The following is a 13,573-nucleotide window of genomic DNA, read 5'->3' as shown; positions in this document are numbered from 1 at the left end:
TTTGCACTATCCCATTCTGCACTCTTTCTAGTTAAACTCTATTTTTTGAGATATGAAGCTCCGAACAGATGTGCTGTTGAAAGCAAGGGTGAGCATTTTGTTTACTTTGGGACCTTATGAGTTAAGAATTTTCTGTCCTGTTCCTTTTGCATCCCAATGTTTTGACTGTTTCTGCAAGCAGAAGTCCATACTGAGCATGGACGCAGGGCTTTTGTGATTGCATTGCATTTCCATACTAGCGATGCGAAAGAGTCATTCAGACCATTTCCCTCACATTTGTCTGTTACCCAGCTGTCACATTGTTTCAGCTGGGTTCTCTTGAGGAGATCCTCCTGGTTTTTTTCTAGGTTTAGGTAATGTAAGTAATATTTTTTTGTATTTGTCTATATTTTTCTCAGGTCATATATAAATATAATTAGCACCGCTACTTTTGGTTGGGGATTTCATGCTCAAGTGTAACTTTCTGTCTATAGAGAAGCGACCCTTCATTGATCCATCTGTTCCTACAGTGTTTACAGGCCACATCACTGTTTATCTTTCATGCTATGATTTACTTATGTTCTCAAATAGAACTCTGCCAGTGGCTTTTTGAACCTGCTGTTGAACCATGTCTGCTGCTTCTGTTTCCATTTGCTATCTCATGGGGTGGTGAAAAATGAAACAATCCCTCCGAGTCCCTTTCTTTGAGTAGCAGTTTAAGGAGTGCAAGAATCATAGTTGTGACTGATCCATTTGCCTCTTGTTTCTCTTATTCTAGAAAAGGACAGCTGAAAAATCTTCCCTGCTACAACATTTGGCTTATGCCTTTCTTGTTGACTGATTCTCCCTATTACACCCTTGTCTTTCTCTATCTTAAATTAAATCAGCATTAGATATCATTGAAGCCAGACTTCCTTTGAAACTTCATGCTGATCGGCAGAGGCAGATAGCAGCTAAGCAGCAGAATCAACTTAAGGAAGATACAGCTACTTTATAGATGTGTTATCTTTTTTTTTTTCTTCATTCTTCCTTGTGCTCCTAAAAGGAAAGTAGCAGCGCTCTTTGATCTTAGAAGACTGCAACACATTGATGAGTGGAACAAAACTCTTTCCTTGCTTATTATGAGACAAAATGTTTCATTCTTTCCCATAATTTTTAGTGCTAGATTGCTCTGAAAATTGCAGAACAAAGCAGCTGATATTAAAAAGAAAGAATTCATCTCAACTTTTTACATGATTCAAAAAGGGACTGGAGGAATGCATTGCATGAAAAATCCATCCTGGCCAATTAAACACTGCCTTTGGCTCGAGAAGTCCCTGACCTGTAACACACTGCAGAGTGGGGAAATATCCCTATGTACTTCCCCTGTGTGATCATTCCTTTCTTTCTGTGCTGTCTGCTCCTGGCAGCTGTTGAAGGAAAAGTACTGGGCAGGATGGAGACCTCTGTGAGGTCCAGCCCTCTGGGGACACACAGGAAGGCCAGCTGTTGAGTAGTGTTTCCTGTCTGGGCGTGTGTGGAAAACCAGGTTTGTCCCAGAGAAACAAGGGTGAGCCCATACACCTTGTTGTAAGGTAGCTGGGACCTCTCTCCTCGCTTACACAGAGCACAGGAATTTGAGGTTGCTGAACAATTATCTGATCATTTTCTCCTGAGCAAAAGCAAAAGCTTCCCTAAGAAGGCAGGTGCTTCAATACAGAGGATATTGTTGCTTTGTGAAATTGTTTAATGAAGATTATAGAAACTGTACTCAGCATCTTTGAAATATGACGTCTTTGATCAGCTGTGTTGCAAAGATGGGCTGAGGTAAAAGACAGGGAAAGAATGCATGGTTCCTTTTAATTAAAATGATTGATTATTACAGTGTGGGATAGTCCAAAACTGATTAATGTTCTTAATGAATTACTTTAATCTATTTGTGGATTTCTTTATAAGTCTCTTGTGGATATACATTATCAATACCTTCTTTTGCTGAAGCAAATTATTTTTCCTCTCTTTTTTTAGGATGCAGATAGCCACACTCAGAATTACAGACATAAAAAATCTGAGGTTGCCTATTCATAGGCAGGAGATTTAAGTAACTGTTATCTAAAACATGCGACCTTCTAATAACCTTTCCCAAAAGGCAAGATGCAGGATGAGAAAGAAGTAATTAGAGAAGTCATGAATGTTAAATTACAGCTTCTGAGTAACAGTTTAACCACTGATTAGTTCATGCTGGTCAGCAATTTGCCCTTTAGGAGGACAAGGTGTAAATCCCAGTGGATGACTGACCTTATTATTCTCCTGCATGATGGACTGGGGCCCCTTACCACAGCCTGGTCCTGTAAGAGCATCCCCTTCCTCCCATGGCGCTGCCCACAAAGTGGTGGTCCTGCATTCCACCCAGGACTCAGCAGCCCTTCTCAGTAGTGGGATGATGAGGGATTGGGGGCTTCTGTGGAGGTTGCTGCTCTCAACTGAATCAAAAAGAGATTACATGTCCACATCTAGAGTTTGGCAGAAGTGATGGCAAATTGGTCACCTGATTGATATTGTTTCTGCTTGGTTGGGAAAGCATGAAAATGGCACATCTTCACTTCAGTCTCTGGTCCCATCGCACATCCCATGCATGGTGGCAGTGCTGTGCTGTCAGACAGAAGGTCCCTATCCCTCTGGGATTTCTGACTCTTTAATGGAAGTTGCTGAAAGAAAATATCTCTTAAATGTCAAATTTAGTAACTCTGGAACAAGATTTTAGAATTATGTAGGTGTTTAACACCTGGTTAGACAGCACTCAACTACTTGACAATAGTCAAATTCACCTTCATTAGATGGACTTGAAGCCAGTGCCACTCTCCCATGCTGCAGTCATCATCAGTTATTATTGGTCCCTTTAAAAGATCCCAGGAGATGTCTTACTGAAGGGGCTGCCTTGGGTCGGTCATTCCAGGGAGGACAGAGGATCCTATAAATTTTCGTTTGTCAATCGTCCTTCCTTCCTAAAGCCAAGGCACCTCCTCCTGTGCAGAGCAAAATCTCATCTGCTTTGTGCTGACAGGAGCCTCTCACAATACAAACGTGTGATGTCTGTGTAACTTTGGGCCACTGTGGAACTGTGACTATGGAAAGAGCTACTCATTCTGCAAGCAGGTATTAGATGTCTTCTTGGCTGGAGGGAAAGGAACTGGATCAGCTCCATCCAGAAGGCCTCAGCAGCAGATATTTCTCTTCTACTTTGAGTTCAGCCCATGAAGGTATTACCCCTACAAGGGTAGTGCCCAGGGCATGACAAGTGCTCATGTCCAGGGCTGCACTGCAGTCGCCCTTGATTTGAGGCAGTTAAGGAATTTAATACAGTGAAAAAGTAGGCTGCTATTTATTTTTCTTAAGTTCTCCGTGCTCATCAAGTTTGAAAGCCTAGGGCAAGATTAATTAAAATCAATGGAGCAAAGCAAATTAAGCACTTTAAAGTGCTCTTTGGGGGCTATCAAAACTAAAATAATTCAAAATAAATAGTCAAATGTCTGGGGCTTGTTATGAGACTATTTTATCATTCTGCCCATTCATCTGCTCTATCTCTCCCCTACTTCTTTATCTGTTTTTCATAGAGCTCAGCAGATGCTCTTTCCTCAGCATTTCACACCAACATGTCTCTGTGCAATCTCAGGACTCTGCTCCCACGGACCTAAAATAAAGATCACACTGCAAACACACAGCTTAATCCAGCAACTCTTAATCACACTAGTAAGCCTTGCAGATACGTAAATAGCACTGTTCATGTTAATGGGATAGTTTGTGAGAAAAAAAGAGTAGGTTCACAATTCTAAGTAGCAACCATGGGATGAAAATCTGCATTTTGTCTCGACTAGAAGAAGCACAATTTTGTATTGTGTATGATTGTCAGGAAAAATCCTATCACTTGCAGGTATCTCCTAATGCCTCAAGCTGTCTCCCCAGTTGTCCTCCAGATTAATTTGGACCAAACTCAACATCCTCCATACAGGAGGAGTTGTAAGGGTAGACATTCACTCTAAGAAATCTCAGGTCTCTTTGGTTTTGGGTTTTCATTCAGTCTGTGCTTCTGTGCCACCTGAGTGGTCCTACATGACTCTGTTTGGTAACAAAATCTGCTAATGTACGCCTGCTTCTGCTTGAGTTCTTAGCGACTCTTTTAAAGTGATTCCAGGTTGTTTGGTGATCCCTAGTATAATCCCAGGTGTTATGGGGGGACTGTGAAGGTAGTCAGTGAAATCTCTAGCAATGTAGTCATTGCATTAGGCTGTCTTCAGCCTGATTACACAAGCTCAGCAGTGGCATTCATAATTCCAATGCCTGTTTAGTAAACCCAATACTGAACTTATCACTTGAAGATGCAGGAATGTGGAAGCAAATCTTCTGGATTAGAGTGTGTCTTTGGCTCCCTGTGGTAGGAAGTAAGCTCTGAGCCTGCCTGGTCCTGGCTGCTTGGCTGTGCTCTGAGTCACCAAGCTGCTCTCTGTGCTAAAACAGTGGTGTTCTGTGAGGAATAGGAAACATGCTTATCTGCAGCTCTTGTTATTTGTGTGGCAGCAGAGAACAGATGAACACATATTTCAAGCTACCACATAGAGTTGTTACTTCAGATCTAGTTTTTTAACCTTTTCAATAATTTTCAGAGCTCTCTCCTTAGCTTAGTTTAGCTGGGTGATTGGAGTGACAATGAAGGGCACTTGCTTCCAGAAGGCTCCTTTGTTTCCTGAATGTGAGAGAAATTGCTACCCACAGCAGAGCTACTGGTCCTCTGACTCCTGTAATCATCTTGTAGCCTCTGAGTACAATTGTTATTTTGGAAAAAAATTTTGGGTTTTCTCTGCCAAAGTTAAACTTATGATGGTTTGCCCAAGTGAGTGTGGAGACATCACAAAAGCCGTGTGCCAAAATGAGCCGTTGCATTGACCCAGGACTCCATTATAAGGGTACTGTAGTTTTGATTCTTACTGAGTTTCTTCTTGTCACATGCAGGTGTCTAGAAGTGTGAGGTGCAATTTTTTATGTGAACCTTGAACAGAAAATAAACTGAGGGCTAATGTGTGGCCTGCGTGAATGGATATATACACTAAATTCTCGTAGAGACACACCAGTCTAAAAGTTTCAGCTCAATAATTTACAACCAGCAGCTTCTGGATGAATACACTTCATCACAAAGCTTGATGGAAGGCTAGAAAGGCAATCTAAGTGATTGCAGGGATTTAGCATCTCTGATCAGTTTTTGGCTTTTGTTGGTATAGTTAATAGACAAGAGAAATAAAGGGAAAAAGTAACTAATTCAGATTAAAAACCTTTTCTATGGCAAATTACACAGCTGTTACTTAACTTTTAGGACACTTTGATATAAAAATTAACATCTTGGTAAAAATAAGTGGAAACTTTCCAAGTTTTTGTTGTTGGAAATTGGGAGAATACTGAATCTAAGTCTTCAGAGATCTTTTCCTGTAATTACCTCTACAAATTATTCCAAGGGGTATCACAAGCAAAGAATACCTTGTTATCCTTCTGTATGGGAGAGAAAAAGGCTTTTTGCCTCTCTTCACTGCTTTTAAAACACAGAAAGTCAAAAATAAGCAATTCAGATGTGTTTCTGCATTGGAAACTAACAAATCTTTCTTATGTCTAAAGAGCCTTTTCAAGGTTTGGGTCTTGTATTGGCATGCTATCCTTAAAAAACTCAGTTGAATAGGGAAGGACTTACTAAGAATTTGCTTTTTTGAGGAAAGTTTTGATTTACTCCCATTAATAAAAATGAGTCAAACATTACAGAAAATTTCCCTTTAATCAGTTTGTAGTTTCAATAACTGAACCATTTCGGGCTGAGGTGCACTCAGTGTTTGCTTCTCGTGAACATTGAGTGATGAGATTTTACTGGCATGATACTCACAGCAAGTGAATACATACTCGATTCAATTAATATTACTTGCTTTCACATAGCAATTAAATGCCCCCACTGGGACTGGAGCTCGGGGGAGACAGTTTACATGAGGAAATATTCAAGACCCCCATGTTCAATGACCCCCATTCATGGCTTCCTCTTCAAGGCCAGGGTCTCTGCCATTCCTCTCTAATTCCTTCTTCCCTCTCTGGTTCTACATTTGAAAAAAGGTTGCAAATAAAATAAAAATTTAAAAATCTAAACTCCTTTTGTCCTATGCCCTCGTCCTATGTCCTAAACTCCTTTTGTCCTGTGTCCAAACCTTGTCATGTATCTATTCCTCTGTTTTATTGTTGACACGCATACTTGGCATCTTTGGAAAATCTTAATTCTGAAAATTTCAACATTCAGGTGTTTGTAGGAGAAAATCATTTTATCTTCTACTGTCCTCTGAGGTGACATAAATATTACAATCAGGTAGACATACAGCTGCTGTTCTCTCATGTAATGAAGAAGAATATAACTCAGAAAGACTTCATTATATATATTTTACTCTTTAGAAAGTTTATAGACTGGTAGCTTCCTCTGACCAGCAAACTGACCAGCCTGGCTCAAAAAGCAGTTTTCTGCAAATAAATATCCTAAAAGGGCAGGTGTAATGCAAAGGCTGTGGGAGTCCTCTGTACAGTCCTGTATATACTATGTATTTCAGTGTGAATTAAAAAGCAGATATTTTGCTCAGTGGAAAGCTAAGGCCCAAAGCCATCTCACCAGGCCTTGCTTTCAGAAAACTAATGTAGTATAAACTGGTCTTCTAGGCTTCCTCATCATTAATGGAGGGAGTGGAGGTTTGTACCTCCAAGGAGAGAGTTTGCCGTGCTGGGATGAGTGCCTGAGCTGCACAGGATGAGTCACTTGCTGGGTGTGCTTCTTTCTTTTCACAGCCACAGACAACAGGCTTAGAGGAGAAGCTCTGCTCCTGTATCTTCCTTCATGTGAGGCAGCACAAATGCCACTGAGCAGAGTAATCCTTGCTGGAGTTCTCCATATTGCCAGGAACCACACCAGTAGCTCTGGTTCCTGCCAGACAGCATCAGTTACTGGCAAAAGGCTACTGCTGAGCCCCAGCAATTCACGAGGTCATGGTGCCCTCCACAAGCTGATGACTGGGAAGTGTGAAATGGGTGATAGGCAGCCTGTGGTGGCAGAAGACCAGATGTGGACCTGTGTCAGCCCTTGGAGAGGAAGAAACTGCTGGGAGGGGTCTGTCTCCCCATCCCAACATCCACAGATCACTGTGGGAGAATGCACTTTGTTCACCAAGAGGAGAATGAAATAATACGCAGATAATATGCATTATTTTTCCTAGTCTTGCTTTTCTGGTTGTCAGGTTGCTGCCAGAGTTGTTGCCTGGGTGGATGTCTGCCACAGGAGAGCATCACTAGTGGTGGACAATGCTCTTGAAACTGCTGTCAGAGCAGAGCTTCATCCTTCCCTGCATTACCAGCTGTAGAAGTGGCTGCCAAGAACATCTTAAATATATTCTCATGATTCAGTCACAGCTGAGGGTTACACAGAGGAAAGAAAATGGCTCGTGGTGGCAATCCACAGCCCAACTCCTGTGTCTGTTAGCAGGGGACTCTGCTGTGACCACCATCCCCACATGCCTGTCAGGCAAGAACATCATCCATCATGGTTGTGACAAAGGCATTTTCACCTGTAGAAAATCCCATCCATTTACAAACTCTGTATAGCCCAGACATAAAGCGATCCCCACACAGCCACTCAGTTTCCTTCAGTGGGATGGGGGAAAGAATTAGAAGAGTAAACCTGAGAACACTTGTGGGTTGGATAAAGACCATTTAATAGGTAAAGGACAAGTCTTACGCACACAAGAAAAACAAAACAATTCATTCACCGCTTCTCACAGGCAGGCAGGTGTAACTATCCCAGTCAAAACCAGCACAGAGAAGAACTTTGTAAAACAGAAGTGAAACCAGGGAAAAATTATTGTGCCTGAGTACTGAAGATACAGTTTTTGTATAAAATTTGATGAATATTTGGTTTACATCTTTGTAATCTCAAGCATAGTAATTGGATATTCTGAATACATAGGAAAATTTTACTTTGAGGGGTCATAAGTTACATTCTGTCTTCAGCAACAAATGAATGACAGCAGCTTTCTTACCTCTAGTAGCACAAGTTGGGGTGGTTAGGGAACAGTTTCAGAACCGCCTTTGCCAGCAAAGTAATGAGGGCAGCTTGCAGGATAAGTACTTTCTCACATTTATACTTCCACCCTCTGCCTCTTCCAGGGCTAGTGTGGATGCAATGATTTCTCTTGCCCAGAGGCTGTATTTAGACCATCCCATTTTAGAAGGTTACAGCTGAAAATATTACAAATCTCATTGCTTCTCCTCTCTTGTAATGTATGCTTAATATACATTGCATTTCATTCCACCTGGACCATGAAATTGGTTACATGGAGAGTTTTACAACATCGACTCTAGCACTGTAGCAGAATAGTTGGAAGTATCCCTAAATGTTGGCACTGTGTGGTTCTTTCCATCATACTTCCATGATAACATTGCCTTGGCTGGCAACTTTTTTTGTACTTAGAGATTGTGAATTTGATTATTTTACAGATATTCCTGCTGTGCAAAAGAGAAAAGGCAAAAGGGAGTTTATTATGAGTTTTATCAAATTGCGTTACAGAATCCCACAAAAGACAGAAATTAGTCTCTTCAGTTTTCTCAGCTGCTTTATGCTGTTCTGACACCAACATCACCAGCATGTTGTCTCCTGGCATGTGTCTGTTATAGAAGACAGAAACTGCCATTTTAGATCAAAAAGTAATTTCCTTGTGTCCAGTATCCTTTGACAGAAAAAGTATAAATGAAGATGAATAGGTCTTCAAAGAATGTGTTGCTTTGGGATTTTTTCTTACCTAAAAGAGAGCAAGGTGATTTCTCTGGATTAGGAAACATTTCATTTTTTTCAAAATCTAGGCCTGGCATGGGGTTATTTATTTTCAGGCTTACAAATAAGCTTTTTTACACTTTGACAAATAAAAATGTCCTGTCCAGGAATAGTAAGGAAGTTTTTCTGTGTGACAGATCATGAGTTGATAAACTGATAGATAACTCCTCTCCCCTGAACAAAGGGGTTTTATCTGAGAAGATATCACAGTGAAAAGTCAACTGTTCTTCCTCTCCACTAAAGCAAGCCTCTGCTCTGAAGGCACTCCAGGGGTATGGACATGTTGTACCACCACTTCCATCTTAGGGACACCTAAGATACTCTACACGAAGTCACCTGTATGACCCAGCATGATGCTGCACAGAGGTGACAACCTGTGTTGCTCCCCATCTCACAACTTGCTACTTCAGCATTTTCTGGGGTAACCCTTCACTTTTTTGTACTGTGCATTCCCAACCTACTTGTGCATACCTTGAGAGAAGTGTGGATGTGCTTCCTGACAAGCTGCAAAGCAACTGTGAGGCTTCCCTGACCAGGCAGTAGAAAAAGTGCATCTCCCATTAAGAGGCACTGATTTCCCGCCCAATGCCATTTGCACAGTGGAATTGGGTAACCCACATATACCCAGCTATGCTGGGTTGAATTTCTCTCAGACTTTGCCCAATTTCTGTGAGGTCTGTGTGACTGCATATCTTTGTGTCAAGTGGTGTTAAGAGGAAGCTTCAACTGGAGAGCTGGAGGGAGTGGGAAGAACAAGGAGATTGTAGTAGAGACAAACGTATCTCTGGAAGCAATCTCTCTTCATAGTCTTCAAAAGGCATCAGAAGAGTTGCATACACCTAGCTGGCAGGATGAGAGCCTTACAGGGTCTTAAAAACTCAAAGTAATAATAGACTTAATGAATTAAAGTAATAAACTTAAAAGCAGTACAAGTAAGGGATACAGCAAATTTATTTAGGTTGCACCAAATAAAATTTGATGATATAATTTCTTTCTTAGCATTTAATAGCCTTCTGCATGTTAAAGACACTTTGTTTAAAATTCAGTCACGTGAGTCAATTTGGATCAGATTCCTTTTTCCTAGTTGTATCTATATAGGTGGCTCTCTCCACTAAATACTGGTGGGACAGAGAAAGGTGCTTGCAGGGTGATTTATTCAGAGAACCTGTGTTTTGGGTTGCCCGACAAGTGCCCATCTAGGCTGTCATATGCAGAAACACATGAAGCTCTGTTAGATATGCCACATTAAAAAAAGAGATGCAGACATCTTTCAGTTTAGCTTTGTGTGATATTTAATAAAATTACCCTATGGACTCTTCTGTAGAACAAGATTTTTAGCTTGGCTTCCCCTTGAAATGAGGCATGTGCAATCTTGCTGTCCTACTATCTGTCACGTCCTTCTCAGAAATGTTCTTGCCAATGGGCACACTTCAGTCAGATCTAACACAAGAAAAGAGACCTAAATGCCCTATCGTCCTGAGAGGTCTGACACTGACTGGTTTTCACAAAAGAGTCCCAAATTAGTATAACCACTGGATGAAAAATAGCAGCGAGAGCCCAGTGGTTATCAGTTTGACCCCATGCTTGGTGGGTGACAACCTGTGTACTGACAAATCAATAAACACATGGTTCTCAGCATGGAGCTGACAAGCAGTTGCAGCAGCTGCTGTGTTTTATTTGGTCAGCAGCTAGAGGATAAAGGAGTGAGGAGACCTCTTTCTGCTTGGTGAATTTGAAGAGAAAGAATAAGAGACTTGGAGATAGTGAGGTCTTGTAACTGAGAGCTAGTGATACAGGAGACAAAGCTGTAAAAACATTGCCTTGTTCTGCTACTCCCTAAAAAGCCCATCATGTTTTTAATGCCACTGGATGAAATATTAAACAACATTTTCACTTCACAGCACTTACCTTAGAACTAACACACAAAATAATGGCATTTGTAAAGTATTCTCAAATTATCCTCTTTTATATCTGTATGCACATTGTTCGTGTTGAATTCTCTGAATTCAGCATCTGTCCAGGACATGATTACTTAAAGCCATCATCTTGTTGCCACCCTTATCTTTATCAGCTTTCCTTCTACCATCTCCATGCCTTGTCTTGGGTAGGAAATCACATGCAGTCCTGTGCAGCAAACTCTTTGAATCAGCAGAATTGTCTTTCCTTTTCAGAGCTGTATGACAAGTGACATACATGAGAGTCCATGGTGCTAACTACTGCATGTTTCACAAGCTCTGAATTGGATGAATTGACACCAGAGAAACCCACTTTTTTTCTATTCCTTACACAGTGTGCTTAGACTTTACTGTTTAATCAAGTGATGCTTAGCTCATTTGAACTGACTGATGTACAATTCTCAATTGTCAGTTCCTGCAGCCTCATCAACAGCTTAATAAGACAGGGTAAACAGTCATCACACTTGATCCCAGCAGCACACTGCACACTGAGGCAGAGGTCTCAAATTCAAGGACAAAACTCATTCTGTGTCCACCCTTGTTGGGCCAGAGGAGGAACCAGGAGGAAAGCTAGCCACGTGATACAGTAGAATTGTAAAATTGGGTTTGGGGTTTGAGAGTTTTTTTTAGTCAAAGAGAAAATTTGGCACAAGTTTGTGTTTTCTGTGTAAAAAAAACCTCAGTACCTGGACGTAGTTGAAAATGCTAGAGAAAGTGGCTCAGTAGGCTTTATAAGTTGTAGAACGTTTGGCAAAAGTCTGTTTGGAAAGTGCTAATGAAGATAAATTTAAGAGTGGCTGCTAAAGCTTGAGTTCATTGGTTATTCCCATTAGAGATTACAAATTGGAAATATCTACCATCCCCCTGAAAACACTTTATGTAGCTGTTTCTTTCCATTACAGCATTAACTGAAACATCTGTGTGAAAATATTTCAAATTATTTGTAAGGAATACAGTCTTGAATTTGCTCAGACTTCTCATAATCTCAATTATGAGTCTCGATGTCCTGAAGAATAAATTTACCATATGGATATATCAGTGACACCATGGTATTCTTTTATGTGTAAAGCTTTAATGGCATCATTATGCTGTAATGACATCAGTGCCAGTAATATCCTACTAAAGAACATTATTAGTCAAGGGACACTAAATCCACAAATCTACAGGTTAAATTTGCCATTTCAGTAAGCATATGTCACACATACAGCACAGGCAGAGCTATGTGTATGCAGCTGTGCAGGTGCTATAGGCAAAACATTGCGTGTAGCAGCTAAAAATCTGTGTGTTATGGTTGTTGAGTTAGAGATGTTGCTTGAATTCCACATTTAATTTTCTAGTTTTGAATTACAGTCAAAATCATAAAGTTCTGGTTAATAACTAGCATCAAACTAGCATTTGACAAATTGCATGACAGAATTTGTTGCCAAGATAAATAATTTCTTCCAACTGGTAAACAGAACGTCACTCATAATCTAAAAGAAATGTGTACAAGAAACGTATCTTTTAATAGGAATGCAGCACTGATGTAATGAGAGTATAACTACTTTTTAAAAAATTATTTCCCAAACTACTGTCAGCAGGGGCACATCTGTTTGGCTTGGAATCCCTGTGATTTTTATTGCTTAGGTCCCACTCCTGGGAGTTACCTTTGCATTACTCACAAACCAAAATCACTTCCTCTTCATTATTTTCCATTCAAAGAAAACAAATATTTATCAGAAGAAAATTATACTTTTTGAGAATGCAAACTGAAAAAGTGTTAAGAAATTTGTTTATGGTCTCCCCATCTGCTGTGACTTACCTCCCCTTGCAATTTCAGTGCATTGTGCTTTATTGTTTAAATTTGCTTTAGGATTTGCATGTGATGTATCCAAGATACCATGAATAGTTTGGTACTAATTAAAGAGAAAATACAATTATACGAGTGGCTCTAGGGCAGTGGAGGCAGATCAAAAGAAGAAAAATCCAAAGTTCACAAAATTTTTCCATTCCAACTTTGATGATATTTCTGAATTTGAAATTATCATACAGAGTGCATTTGCATTTTAAATGTTTGGACACAACTTATACAGAAGCAAATAGTCTTTTGGGGCCATATTGAGCATTTTTGCAAGGCTGGAGAATAACAGAATACATCTCACACTAATATACATCCTGCTTAGGTCCATCAGGGACAAAATAATTCCAAAACCACAAGGGCAATACCTGCAGTAATGTTTTTCTTTTCAGATGTGCTATACTGGAACGGTGCTTCTATATTAGAAATATTGGCTTAAACAAACAAAATACTAAAATCTGGTTTAATTGATACTGCTTCCCATGAGCACATGTAGGCCTTTCTAATGCAAGAGCATAAGCATGCGGTTTATTACACAGCAGATGATCATGCATTTTGTGATTGAAATCTGCTTGTTCCTTGAATACCTCTGAGGTGTTTGCATGTAGGTGAAGAGGACTTTGACCAGAAAAAGAAAAGCAGTTGTTGAGCAAAAGTATCTGAGATACCCCTTGGCTGACAAAGCTGAACTGCCATCTTCTCTCTCTAAAGCTATCTGCCTTCTAATTCCTTCCAGCTACATCAATTTACTGTAGCCCGTATTCTGTTAACATTATATTAAATTTATTTCACAATCATTATTTTATTTTAAGTATTAGACTAACTCCACTGCAACTGCACTGTGTGAGATCAGATTTCTGTAGGGTTGGTATATAAATGGAAACTCATGTACTTTGGAAACAGATATGCTGAGGGAATTGTAAACTCTAAAAACAT

At 40.2% G+C, this 13,573-nt stretch overlaps 1 protein-coding gene across 3 annotated transcripts in view; it reads left to right on the top strand.

Annotated features, from left to right (window-relative positions):
* Positions 1-13,573, top strand: part of LHFPL3 (LHFPL tetraspan subfamily member 3) — a 240,280-nt gene that overhangs the window by 125,334 nt on the left and 101,373 nt on the right. The window lies entirely within an intron of this gene.

Source organism: Corvus kubaryi, unplaced genomic scaffold (genome assembly GCF_017639235.1).
Source record: "Corvus kubaryi isolate FWS band 111438036 unplaced genomic scaffold, C.kubaryi_AGA036_p1.0 137, whole genome shotgun sequence".
Lineage (NCBI taxonomy): Eukaryota > Metazoa > Chordata > Aves > Passeriformes > Corvidae > Corvus > Corvus kubaryi.
This window is presented reverse-complemented; position numbering and strand designations above follow the sequence as displayed.